Genomic DNA, 12444 nt, shown 5'->3' on the forward strand with positions numbered 1-12444 from the left:
AAGAATGCACTGAATTTTTCATTATCTGATTTGGTTGCTAATTTCGAACATCTTTTAACCACAAGCTCATAATTTTGCGCGTCTGAACTGTCCCGGAGGTCATCGTACCTACAACTAAGTAATGTGTATCTACTTTTTAAGTCCTTTCCCCAGTGATCCAAGACATATACATCTGGTAGCACATTAATCTTCTTCAATTGACAAACTCTAAGTGCATGCCTACATAGAATCCCCCTCATCTCAAATAGTGCACACATGCATTTTACCTCCACCACCTCTTCGTTATAGTAAACTGAGAAATGAACTGTTTTGATGTGGTCACCAGTACATATTTCATCCAACACATCGTATTTTAAATGCACCATTGTGTGCTTACCAACCAACAATTACAACACATTAGGCCTAGCAACTCTTTTTAGGCCTCTTTGAACTTTGCATTTGTATATAAGTTCTGAAACTGCTTCTCAATGTTGAAACGGGACACGCAGGTAATAGTTTGGTTGTTAGACTTGAAATCAGCCGTTATCTCTACCTCCGCCTTCTTTCTAAGAGCATTATCAAACTGGTAGACGAATTCCTTCAATGTTGTACCGGAATGGACATACCTGTCAAAAAATGCATTCATGCTTTCTGACCTCTGTGTCGGGCTCATACTAGCCCAAAATAAACTTTTCAAGTAAGCTAAAACCTAAAAAGACCTTTCCTCGTATAAGGATTGAAGCCATTTATTGCCGACCAGATCATATTTCACAAGTAGTTGACCCCAGCTCTCCTCAAATTTTGTGGTAGTTTGTGAGTCATATAATGCAGTCTGAATGTCAGCCTTTAAACCCACATTGAATTTGGCGTGAGATCCTGACTTCTCTGAAAGTTTATGCATTATATGCCATAAACAATATCTATGACGAGTTTCAGGGAATACAATAGAAATAGCACTCTTCTTGCCTGATCTTGGTCAGTTATGATGGTTTTGGGCGCCCGACCATTCATGCAATCCAACCACACAAAAGTATGTGTGTCCTCGCTTGAAAGCAATCCCGCCCCTAATAATATGGACTACCCATGATGGTTAACACCAACAAATAGAGCAAAAGGCATCCCATACCTATTTGTTAAGTACGTTGTATCGAAGGTTACAACATTTCCGAAATAGTCATAGGCTACTCAACTCCCAGCATTAGCCCAAAACACATTCTGCAACCTTCCCTTATCATCAATGTCCATGTTACAAACAAAGCCATCATTCTGATATTTCATTCTTTGGAAATACTGATTAAGTGTTTCGCCATCTCCTTTACCCAACCTTGAATGTCTAACCTGTCAATCAAATTCTGAAAATCTCTCTCTTGAAACTGAAGATTCTCAAAACCCCATGTATCAACGACAAAAGAATAGAAATTCTTGTTCATTCGTATACCGGCTCGAACATTCAGGTCGAGCATCCTTTGATTGTATTCATCTAGACACTTGTGAGATCTCAAGAGTCTTGTCTTCTTGGGGCTCACAATTATGTGGTTGTGCACATCTTCAACAGTGGTGAAAACCCACTTGTCATTCTTGCTCAACGTCGCAGTTGCTCTCGCCTTACAATCCGTTCTAGTTGTTGGCTGTGGTTTTGAGATATTACTATTCTTAGGTTGGTGCTTTCCGCCACGAGCACAACCAACGGTCACATAAACAGGCCTCCCATCATCATCTCTCCTAGTCCTCATATATACCAAAATCCTCTTACTTGGCATATTGCTTATAGTAGGCTGTAAACTCTTTCACACAGTCAAATTCCATATCGGATCTTGGTGCTTCAACTCGTACCTCATCATCCTGAACAACAGTGGTACCCTTTAAATCTTCATTATGTCGAAGACCATTTCTAAAAATGGAAACATATGGATGGATTAACATCAAAACAATATTACAGTCATTATAATCAAGGCAAACAAAACTGTAATACCATCGGCGTCATGACAACTTTCATCAGTCATCCATGATGTACTTCCAAGATTTTGCTCAAATTCTACAGCAGTTGGCACAGTCGACGCCAGAGGCAATTCTTGCCTTAGGTCTTCCGGATTACTTGGCGGAGGGTAGGGCATATAATGTGGCATCTACTCAAACAAGCATGTTGTTAGGAAAAATAGAATGACTCTAAACAAAATAACATCTTAATTTCTGGACTTTAAAAATTTAAATAAATATATCTAAAATGAATCATCAAATGGGCTAAAGTCTACTAGATTACTCGGCGGAGGGTATGGCATATTTACATCAAAAGGAGGCTACAATTATGCAATTAGTTAGACTCATGAACACGTCAAACAAACTTTATTAAAAAAATAAAAGACATCAACTTGCCTACTCACATGGTAGACGATTGGATTTTCACCTCTATTTTGAGACGTCATTAATGACTGCAAAGTTGACATCAAAGGCCAATGTGGCATTCCATCTTCCTCTTCCCCCATCACACTAAGACTGAGAATGTCTTCCGAGACTTTATAGGCGAAGAACATGATGGGAAAAGAAGAAAAATGAAGATTAAACACATTCATACGTAATGTAGATTATTGGTGATCATATAAGCACTTTCTACAGAAATGAAATACAAATGTACAATGATTGTCTGAAACTGATGAGAAGGCTTAGTCTGAAACTGATTGGTACACAATATGCCTAATACAATACATTAATTGGCACTTTCTACTCCTCTCACCAAGACTTTATCATCCATTTTATGGAGCTCTCTCTTCAAGACTTGGCTTTCAACTCAATAGTTAGCTCATGACAATCCCAACCAGGTAATGGTTTCACTTTGGAGTTTTCAAAGAGCTGCTCAAAGGCAAAGAATAAAATGATAAGAATGAACTAAAGTTTATTTTTTTAACATATATAGCTTCGTAAATTCATAAAAAATAAACTAAATCCACAAGCTTATTGTGGATTAATAAAGGACATTTTGTCATTATTACTTAGGAGCTTGAAATGCTGTGATAATGGTATGAACAAAATAAAAACAAACAACTGTCATTGAGCAGAAACAGATCTTTCCAAATCATGGAATCCATCGAATCATGTAGCAATTATTTAGTCAGTCTATTTTCTCGATGTCTTTTTACTTGTCAAGAACAAAAAAAATGAGTTAAGCTATATATTATGCTCACATTCTACTCTCATCCTATTATGCTGATGTGACACTGTCCAACGACCCTTGGTTCAACTACTATTTAGAACCCATGACCCTCCACCCCTTTCTTAGGCTGGAGAGCAAGCACTATTTGAGTCAAGGTTGAATGACAATATATCAAGAGCAATTGATAGCTTGAATAAAACATGAAATTAAAATCCGGCGTACGTAGGCTTCGAAGTAATATTAACAAACAGAACCAAAAACCCTATAAAAAAAAAATTGCACACTCATCCAATAATATTAAGCAAAACTGCTACTTAAATTATATTACATCCATCCATCTCCTAGCTTCAATAGAAATTATTCCCAAAAAACAGAAGCGGCATGGAGAGTTTCCCTTTTAAGAACTTATAGGACTAAGAAAAAGATCCAAAAAATTAAACCCAAAACGATAAAAATAAGAAGGAAAGAAATAGAACCCAATTTATGTGATGCCACATATACTAAGATCTTTGTCTCATGTATTTGCACCATCTACATGCTAAAAACGACATGAAAATGAAACCAACTACATTTTGCCTTTTACCCTCACACAACTACGCTTCTTCCTTATTAATACACATATTTGTGTGCGCACACTTAAAAGGACAAAGAATTACCATAAAAAATATCTATAAAATATCTATTTGTTACCATGATTGTAGTTGTTAATGGATTTCAAAAGCAATAAAAGGCAACACAACTGATTTTTATAGTTATTATAAAACTTAATTCATTGCGTTGGGTTATATTTTTTGAAACCCAGTTTAGTAAACCATAACGATGATCATTTGGTATCTACTAAGCTATCATACAATACAGTGAGTAAATATTGAGCACACGTGCTACACATCAAACAACACTCATTAACCAATTCAAATAATAACAAAATACCTAAAGGTCATGATTCCCCTGCAGAGAAAGAAAGAATGAGGAATGTGTGATCCACAAAAAAGCTTTCTTGTATAGGTACACAAAAAGAATTATAACAAACTACATTAGAAAAAACTATATTACATTCTACAAATTCTTATTGTGAAAATGTAACACCCCGCATTTTAGTGTATTTTTACTAAAGGATTATTTTTATTTATTTAAATTTTATTCTCGTATTTTAAAATTGGTTGGATTTTTAATGAGTTTATTTCTATGATTTTAATTTGGTGAAAATTATTTTTATGTGCCTTCTTAATATTTATTTATTGTTATGCATTTAAATTGCTTTTAATATTTATTTAATTACTGTGGGATTTAATTATTTCAATTTAACTTTACCATTACGTTTAAATTATTTTATTTAACTTGAGGTTTTGAAATCGTTTTCGTTGGATCATTTTTGTGACCCAAGTTATGAGGATTAGACCTCATTTCTTTCTCTACATTTTCTCTTTCCTCTTTTCTTTTTCTTTCATTTTTCTTTTCCTCCTTTCTTTTCTTTCTTTCCTGGCTTTCTCCAGCGCGACGTCCAGCTCCCTCACTCTCTCTCCGTCCGTTCTTCCTCTCCCTAGCCCGCCGCCGTGCGCCGGCGGTGGTCGACGCCGCCGTGCGCCGGCGGTGTCGACACCGCCCGGCTCCCCAGCTCCCCCAGCCACCGGCGACGCCACACCTCCATTTCCAGCTCCTCCATCGCCGCCGTTAACCACCACCAGCCCTTCAAGCCGCAGCGTCACTTTCGTTCCAGCGCCGCCGTCGCGCCACCTCCGGCCACCATCTTCCTACCACATCATCCTCGACCTCTTGGCAACCCATTGGACCCAACCCCAGCTCCGATCCGCCACCGGTGAAGCTCCACCATCTACATTTCCGATTTGGGTATTTTGGTCTTCTACCACCCATTTCGCCGCCACCCACGGCCAACCACCACCACCACTAGCTTCACCGACCTCCCTAGGCCCTACCCTATCAATCTTGGGTCTTCGTTTGCCTCCGTTTGAAAGTTGGTATTTGTGACCCACGGCCACAGTGTATTTTACACTGTGGTGTTGCTCAAACGTCGCCTTTTTCAACTTCGTGATCCTTCGGAAATTGTTATATTGCATTGTAAGTATTTCTCCAAAGAACTTTCGTAATTTAAATGTATTTTTGCACTAACCCATTTCACTGTATTTTTGGCATGCCGGACTGAGTCCGAGGAGTTCGGGGGTCGGATGGATTTGAGATTGGAGTTGTTTGGTTGGTTTGGTTTATTTGGTTTGGTTGTTGATGAGTTGTTTTGATTGGATTTGTTGGGATTGGTACTGGATGGATGTTGGATCAGTGTTGGTGCATGTTCATATCATTATCTCATGCATGATCATGTTTGTAAAGAAAACTGGGTTTTCGTGCATTGCATTCATGCTCATGTGTGATTTGAAAGGCTGTGATTTTATGTGATATTATTTTTGGGTGCGTGTGTATCACGACCCCAAGCCGAGATGGGGCATTAACTCGGTGGAGCTCCTCTGGTTACTCGGGAGCGGAATATACTGAGTAACGTCCCCTGGATTGTCGCCGGGCGACAGTGGGATCGGACGAGATGGTCTCGTGCCGACTCCGTGGTCCTTCTGCTGGCGGGGACTAGAGGATGTCTGGCCACGTACGCGCTGGGCGCGGAACTGGGCATCGCTCGTTGCGTAGTGTGGGTGCTTGGCCATGTACGCACCGGGCGCGGAACTGAGCATCGCTACGAAGCCAGGACGTGCGGATGGTCCATAGGGGAGGCCATGGTGCATATGGAAATAATGCATGGTGCATTTGGAATTAATGCACTATTTTCTGGGAAAATAGTGCGAGTTGGTTTTTGGGTAAATCATTTTCTGGGAAAATGTTTTACGGATATTTTGGGCCAAAATGAGATTTTGGCGTGTGTTGGAAAATTATCATTTTCGGGGAAAATGATGTCTTATGGAAAAATGCATATTTTTCATGTGCATGCATGTTAGTTGCATTTAATGCATTTTATATTACGTTGTTATTTGGGGTCATACTTACCTGCGATACCATTTTGTGGTAACGCAGATTTTGATGCAGATGAGGAGGAGGAGGGCGAGCCTGAGGAGACGGCTCCGCCTGAGGAGTGATCTGGGATCACTCGTTTGTTTATTTGAAAACTATTGTAATATATTTTTATGGATGACTGTATAACTGCTATTTAAATTTTTACTGATGTTTGATTGTAAATAAATTCTGGTACTTAGTTGACTACCCGCTGCGTTATTTTATTTGTACACTGTTTCATGTACACACACTGGAACTTCGTTGGGATGTGTGACCGTGTTGTCACCATCCTGGCGTCTCGATCCCTGTGTATTTATATAAGGGGGATTGGGGGCGCCACAGAAAAATATATGATATTCCACATAAGCCACCTCAATTTTAATTTTATAAGGTAGTTATAGGAACGTATTTGCAAGTTAGCCAACACATACTCATGGTTGCTAAATGAAATCATCTGCAAGTCCCTAATCAGGTAGTTGAGCATCAAAACTACAATTCTATTAAAAAAATACATGATTGATTTGCAGTATCAATTATATCATTAACATATTTTTTTACACATCCCTACTAAAACATACAAGTTCCAATCATGTCTTCAAAACCCAGGTTGTATTAACAAAAAACAATAGTTTACGGACCATGTTTTTCTGGAAAGAACACTGTTTTTCTCCATGCCCTAAGCCACAATACCCATCTCATAAAACACAAAAATCAAATCTCGATGTGTACATGAAGAACATAATAGTATGGAAGGAAAAATGGTACAATATTTACCTAAGAAGCTGAGCAAACCATTTGCCAAAACAGAGCTGTTGGAACTTGTCCCTGGTTTGGTCCATTCAATCAGCTTGCGGAAAGTGGCATCGCTAGGCATACGTAGCAGCATTGCAAGGTGGCACTGAATAGAGAGACGCCATCTCAAGGTGGCAATGAGAAGAGGAAGCCAACACAGGTTTGTGGCAAGGAAGGAGGGTGGGTTTCGTAGGATTCAAGTCTAGTTTGCTCCGTTCAACGAGCTGGCAATGCTGGGTTGGGCAAATGGAGGAGCGCCGCTCGGTGGTGCTGATGAGAGAGACGGCATCACCAGGAGGCATTGGGTTGAGGAAGCTGAAGCGGGTTGGTGTCGAGGGAGGAGGGTGGTTTCGCGAGATGAATTCAAATAGGGATGAAAAACTAAAACAGATTTTCAAACTGAATCAAAAAAGCACGTTTTGATTGAAAAAAGAAAAGAAAAGAAAAGAAAAACCAAAAGTAGCCACCTAGTATGTGCACTGGTACAGTGGCTGTTCTGTAGCAAGTCTCGTTCTTTATTTTGTTGTTATAGTCCCCTCCAGAATAACTTACCTTACCTCTTCTCACTACAAGAAATCAGGCATTTTCCAACGATTTTAAAATCGTCCCAAAAAAAATCGCAGCAAATATACCTTATTTCCGATGATTTTCAAGTCGCCGCTTAATTTCCAGTGCGAAGTTAGGAAATGGAGGAGGAGAATTTAGACTTCACTTTTTGCGGCTACTTTTTTACCTTTAGCGGCAATTTTTGTCACCTCAACAAAGAATTTTTAACTGTAGCGGTGTTATAGTTCCGTCGATTAGAAACATCGCTGCAATTGATGCTAGTTGCGGCGAACATTGTCAACGTAAAAACATATGTGGCAATTAAAGCTTATTAGAGGTGAATGAAAAGCACCGGAAAAGCTAATAAAACTTAAAACCCACGCCTTACATTTTTCCCTCATTTCTTTCCCTCCAGCCCTCTCCCCCGCACCCCTCCCCCTCTCTCCCCAATCCCTCTTCTCCTTCAAGCCTTCGCCACGCACAACCCGTCACCAACAACCCCACCATGCCACCTCACCTTGACGGCCACCCCTCCTTTTCCCCCAGCCCCCACGCTGATCTCTTGCCTTTTCCCTGAATCTGGCCTCACCTCTCTCTCTCTCTCTCTCTCTCTCTGTCTCAGATTTCTCTATATCGCCATCGATGGGGGCACTGTTTGCCACCACTCACACCTCGACGCCATCAACAGTCCTCCGTCGGAGCCCCCTTCTCCTCCACGCCTAGTCGAGCAGCCCGAGGCCGTCCCTCTCTCCGTTGCTCTGTTCGCAACCCATGACCACTTACTCTCCTCAGCGCCGTCGTGCTCCTCCCGAGCCACCACTCCATGCCAAGCAACCACTACGACCACCCCTGATATTGCCTTCAGTTTTCACATATGGGTTCTTTTCATTCCTTTTATCTTTGCTTGATTTCTTGGTTTAGTTCCGTTTGGAGATTGGGTTTTGTGTTTTGTACCTGTACTGTAGAAATATCTGTGTGGTCGCTAGTTTGTATATGGGTTGTTGATATCATGCATTTTTCAATTATGGCTTTGAACCTAGATTTGGTGCATGCTGATGAACTTGATGTCTAATTTCCAGTTTGGGGTAGAAGGGATATATGAAGATAGATTTTATTTTTATTTGTTAGAACTTGAAAACATGAATAAGATTTTCCCATTATTAATATGAATGTTTTCTTGTTTTAATGATAGGTCCTGATAAATTCTTGTGTATTCAACGTTTGGAAAACCATGAATACACAAGAATTTATTCATAAATCACACTATTTTTCTCTCATTATAGGTACTATTAAACATAGAGAAAACAAAGTTTCTTTTAAAAAGAAAAGAAAAGAAAAGGGAATGCCAAGTGATAGGGATATTGGCTATGATATTTCTTTGATTTTTTTTTTATGAAAAGCTTCGTTGGTGATAATTTGATATTTGAAGCTTTTATCTTTATAAATATGTTGTTTTCTGTCAAGGAAGGTTGAGAATTTTAAAAGAAGATGAAGATCATCCTTAATTATATGCATGTAGCAGCTGGAATGTCGCTATTCAATGCAGAATTTGTGGATCCAATGGTGTTGTTTCTTTAACTTGAAGTCAGTGGGGGCAAAGGACCCTTCATTCCCATTAATGTTAGTGAAATCAAACATAGTTCAATTATAGTTTTTTTTTTTTTCCGCAAATAGAACTTCATTACCTGAAAATAAACTGAGTTATAGTTTAACTATAGTTGCTTGTTTTCTTATGTCTTCTTTATTTTCAAATCTTGCAATGTACTGGAGAATGCCAAAAAAGCATGATACATCTGCAGATAGTTGCAAATCTATTTTCTTGTTCTTTCTTAAATTTCTATGGACTGACTTTCAATTGGGAAAGTAAAACTGATTTGCATGTTCTTTGTTTTAACTCTTTGCAGAATGCATTTGAATTGGCTTCATTCTTTTGGTTCTGGGTACTCTCTTTTCTTCCTTGACTAGGCTTATTGAATATTGATACTTATTTCTACTCTTTTTAATATTGAGAAGATCTTCTCTTTTTAATCTTTTCTGCTTAGTGTATTTATAATGCATTGTAACAAATTTTTGTGTTCAATTAGGCTATGAAAGCCATACACTTTCACTAGTATTTATGGTGGGCAGAGTGTTCTAGCAGATATGCTTCTTTGAGTTTTTATGGTATTAGCAAGTAAATATGTTCTAGCAAATATGTTCTATGGCATTGAATTATGTTCTTCTCCAAAAACTATTTCTTCTCCAGACTTGCTTCTAACTGGGATTTTTTCAAGACATTGTAACCTGTCTTTTTACTCTAAATTATTTTATTTATGGCTCTGTTTTAGTACCCTTTAAACTTTAAGGTACATATTCCTTGAGCAAATTTAGTTCACATAGTCAGATAGTAATTTCTGGTCCTCTAAAAGCACTAGGGGATAGAAAATAGATAAGTTATCTGTTTCGGTTTTTGGCTCATTAATTCTTTTGCATGACGTTCTCTTCATTGTACTATTTGTGTGTGTGTGTGTGTGTGTGTGTGTGTGTAGCTTGTAAATCAGAGGGTTAAAACCTTAAGTAAGGCATGTAAGCTGGTTGGGTTTTTGTGCTCCCTTCAGACAAGCATATAGTCCACTATGACCAGTTCTTAGAGAGATTCAGATTGAGGAACAACTCAAATAACCCCAGTAGAAAAGTAAATAAAATCAGATGTTAAATACTAAGTAACCATGCCAAAAAGTTTAAGGAACTGATTGAGGAACTGTTTTAGGTTGTAATGTGGTTTTTCATTATCCATAAGCATCCTAGAACAAATCGATGTGCTGTGCTGAGCAAAATTTCTTGTTGGCTGGAATTAGTTGTGCAATGGCATTCTCTAGTATTGTCCGTGGTTTTGGTGACTGAAGCTTTGCGTAATTGTTTGTATGATATGTTTGGTAGAGTGGGATTGCCTAGTTTTTCTACAATAGTAATTTTAATTTATTCTCTCTAGTTTAGCTCATATATATATGTATTTTGCTTTGGGGCCTCTATAATGAAATTATGATGGAATAATATATTTCTTTGCCACAAGTGAGTGGGGTATTAATGCTCTGAGTGTGTATTAATTTACAAGAAAATATATATGATTTTCATCATCTTGGATGGGCTTGAACTTTGTTGGAGGCTACAGTAGTTGGAAGTTCAATTAGAATCTGATTTCTCTGGTGCTCTAGTTGGGAATGATGATGTAAATATTTTTTTCTCAAAAGACTCGAGATATATTCCTTGAATATCATAATGGTCAATTACATGCTTGAATATGAGACCTACATGGAGCTTATTGGTGAAATGATATTGGTTCATACAACCCCAAGTTGTTGGATGAATGTATTTATCGATGTTTTATATTCCCAAGGTTATGGCATTTCTTTATGCAATAGACTTTTTTCTAGGTACTTGATGTAAGCTATGCCGTTCATAGATTCCTGTATGAACTCCCTGTTTTTGTTTCTGTAAACTTGTATCATTTTTAATGTATGCCATGCTCTAATCTCTTGCAGACTACAACAGTACAAATTTGTTGAGATGAAAATCATAGATTACAATGCTCAAGAAGGAAGAAAGACGGCAGAGGTGAGTCATTTGATTCAACCCTCATATTTAACTGTAACTCCTTGCCATGGTCCTTACTATTTACTCAATTGTCTATTAAACGAGTTTTTAATTGAGAATATTAATCAAGCACCTTCACTAAATAAGCATCTTTGGTTTGTCCAAGAAAAAGCACCTTTACTTGGTGTGATGATTGTGCGCACCCTTTCATTCTCTTTCTTCTTTGGGTGTTTTTTTTATTTAGTTGTTTGCACATGTATTGAGTGGAGCTAGGTAACGTGAAAAAAGAAAAGATGTGGGAATTGAATTTAGAGATTTTCTTAGTTATATAAGGTGGTGTGGTTGTATATATAGTTGATTCATTATTTTTTAATATAAATGTTTGATATAAATGTTTAATATAAATACTAAATTGCAATTTATATAGCTTGAGCTTTGTGTGTCCATCCAGAAATTTCATAGTGAATATAACCACCGCAAAAAAATTATTCACGGCAATTTTTGAACTCACTGCAGATAATATGAAGATATTTGCGGCAATATGTTGTGTATTTGTGACGATATAAAACGCTGCAAATGCTTTTTCGCAACAATAAAGAGATAGAATATGAACGTTATTTGCGGCGTAATTTACAATATTAGCAACGAAAAAAATTTCTGCAAATAAACATTTTTCTTGACGATTTTTGGGTTTTGATGGTTTAACTTTTAGGTGAGTCAACAATTGCGAGGAATGTCCCGCAGAGCATACATCGCAGCGAAAGGTTATTTGTAGCAATTTTGAGGGTTATTTGCGGCGATTTTTGGCACCGAAAAATGCCCTTTTTCTTGTAGCGTCTGGCTTTGGCATTGTAGATCCAAACCCTGCACTTCAGAATAACTTTGGTGGAAGTCAGAGGCCCAACTCCAACTACTTTTCAAACCAAAGCAGTCCTGCAACTGGTAGAGATGATGGCAAGAAGAGGAAACCAACAACATCATCCGGTTTTGGGAGCAATACTCATACGCTTAAACGTGATGAAGATGATGGTCGGTTCAATGGCAGAAATTCCTACTGGAATGGTAATTCTACGCAATATGGCAGTGACAATGATGGCAAGTAAGACCTTGAGCTGGGCATAATAACCCTCCTGCAATGCTTACTTCGCATTTTCAGTTGCCCCATTTTATTGGTGGCTCTCCTAAACTATTTACTAAAAACTCGAGTTTATCTGCAATATAGAGGAGTGTAGATATTCCTAATACGTAGTTCTTTTCTGCCAATAAAGGAAGGTGAAAGGAAAGAGTAAACCCAGTGAGGTAATGGTTGAATTGCTTTTTCTAATGCTGTATTTTTCTATCCACTTTTGTATATTTTTCCTTATAGTATTCAAAAATGGATTTAATTTTATTTA

At 38.1% G+C, this 12444-nt stretch overlaps 1 pseudogene; it reads left to right on the forward strand.

The window, feature by feature from the left end:
• LOC121246235 overlaps positions 1 to 12184 on the forward strand; it is a 33967-nt pseudogene extending 21783 nt beyond the window's left edge.
• Positions 12185 to 12444: the final 260 nt, after the last annotated feature.

Source organism: Juglans microcarpa x Juglans regia, chromosome 1D, assembly GCF_004785595.1.
Source record: "Juglans microcarpa x Juglans regia isolate MS1-56 chromosome 1D, Jm3101_v1.0, whole genome shotgun sequence".
Taxonomy (NCBI): Eukaryota; Viridiplantae; Streptophyta; class Magnoliopsida; order Fagales; family Juglandaceae; genus Juglans; species Juglans microcarpa x Juglans regia.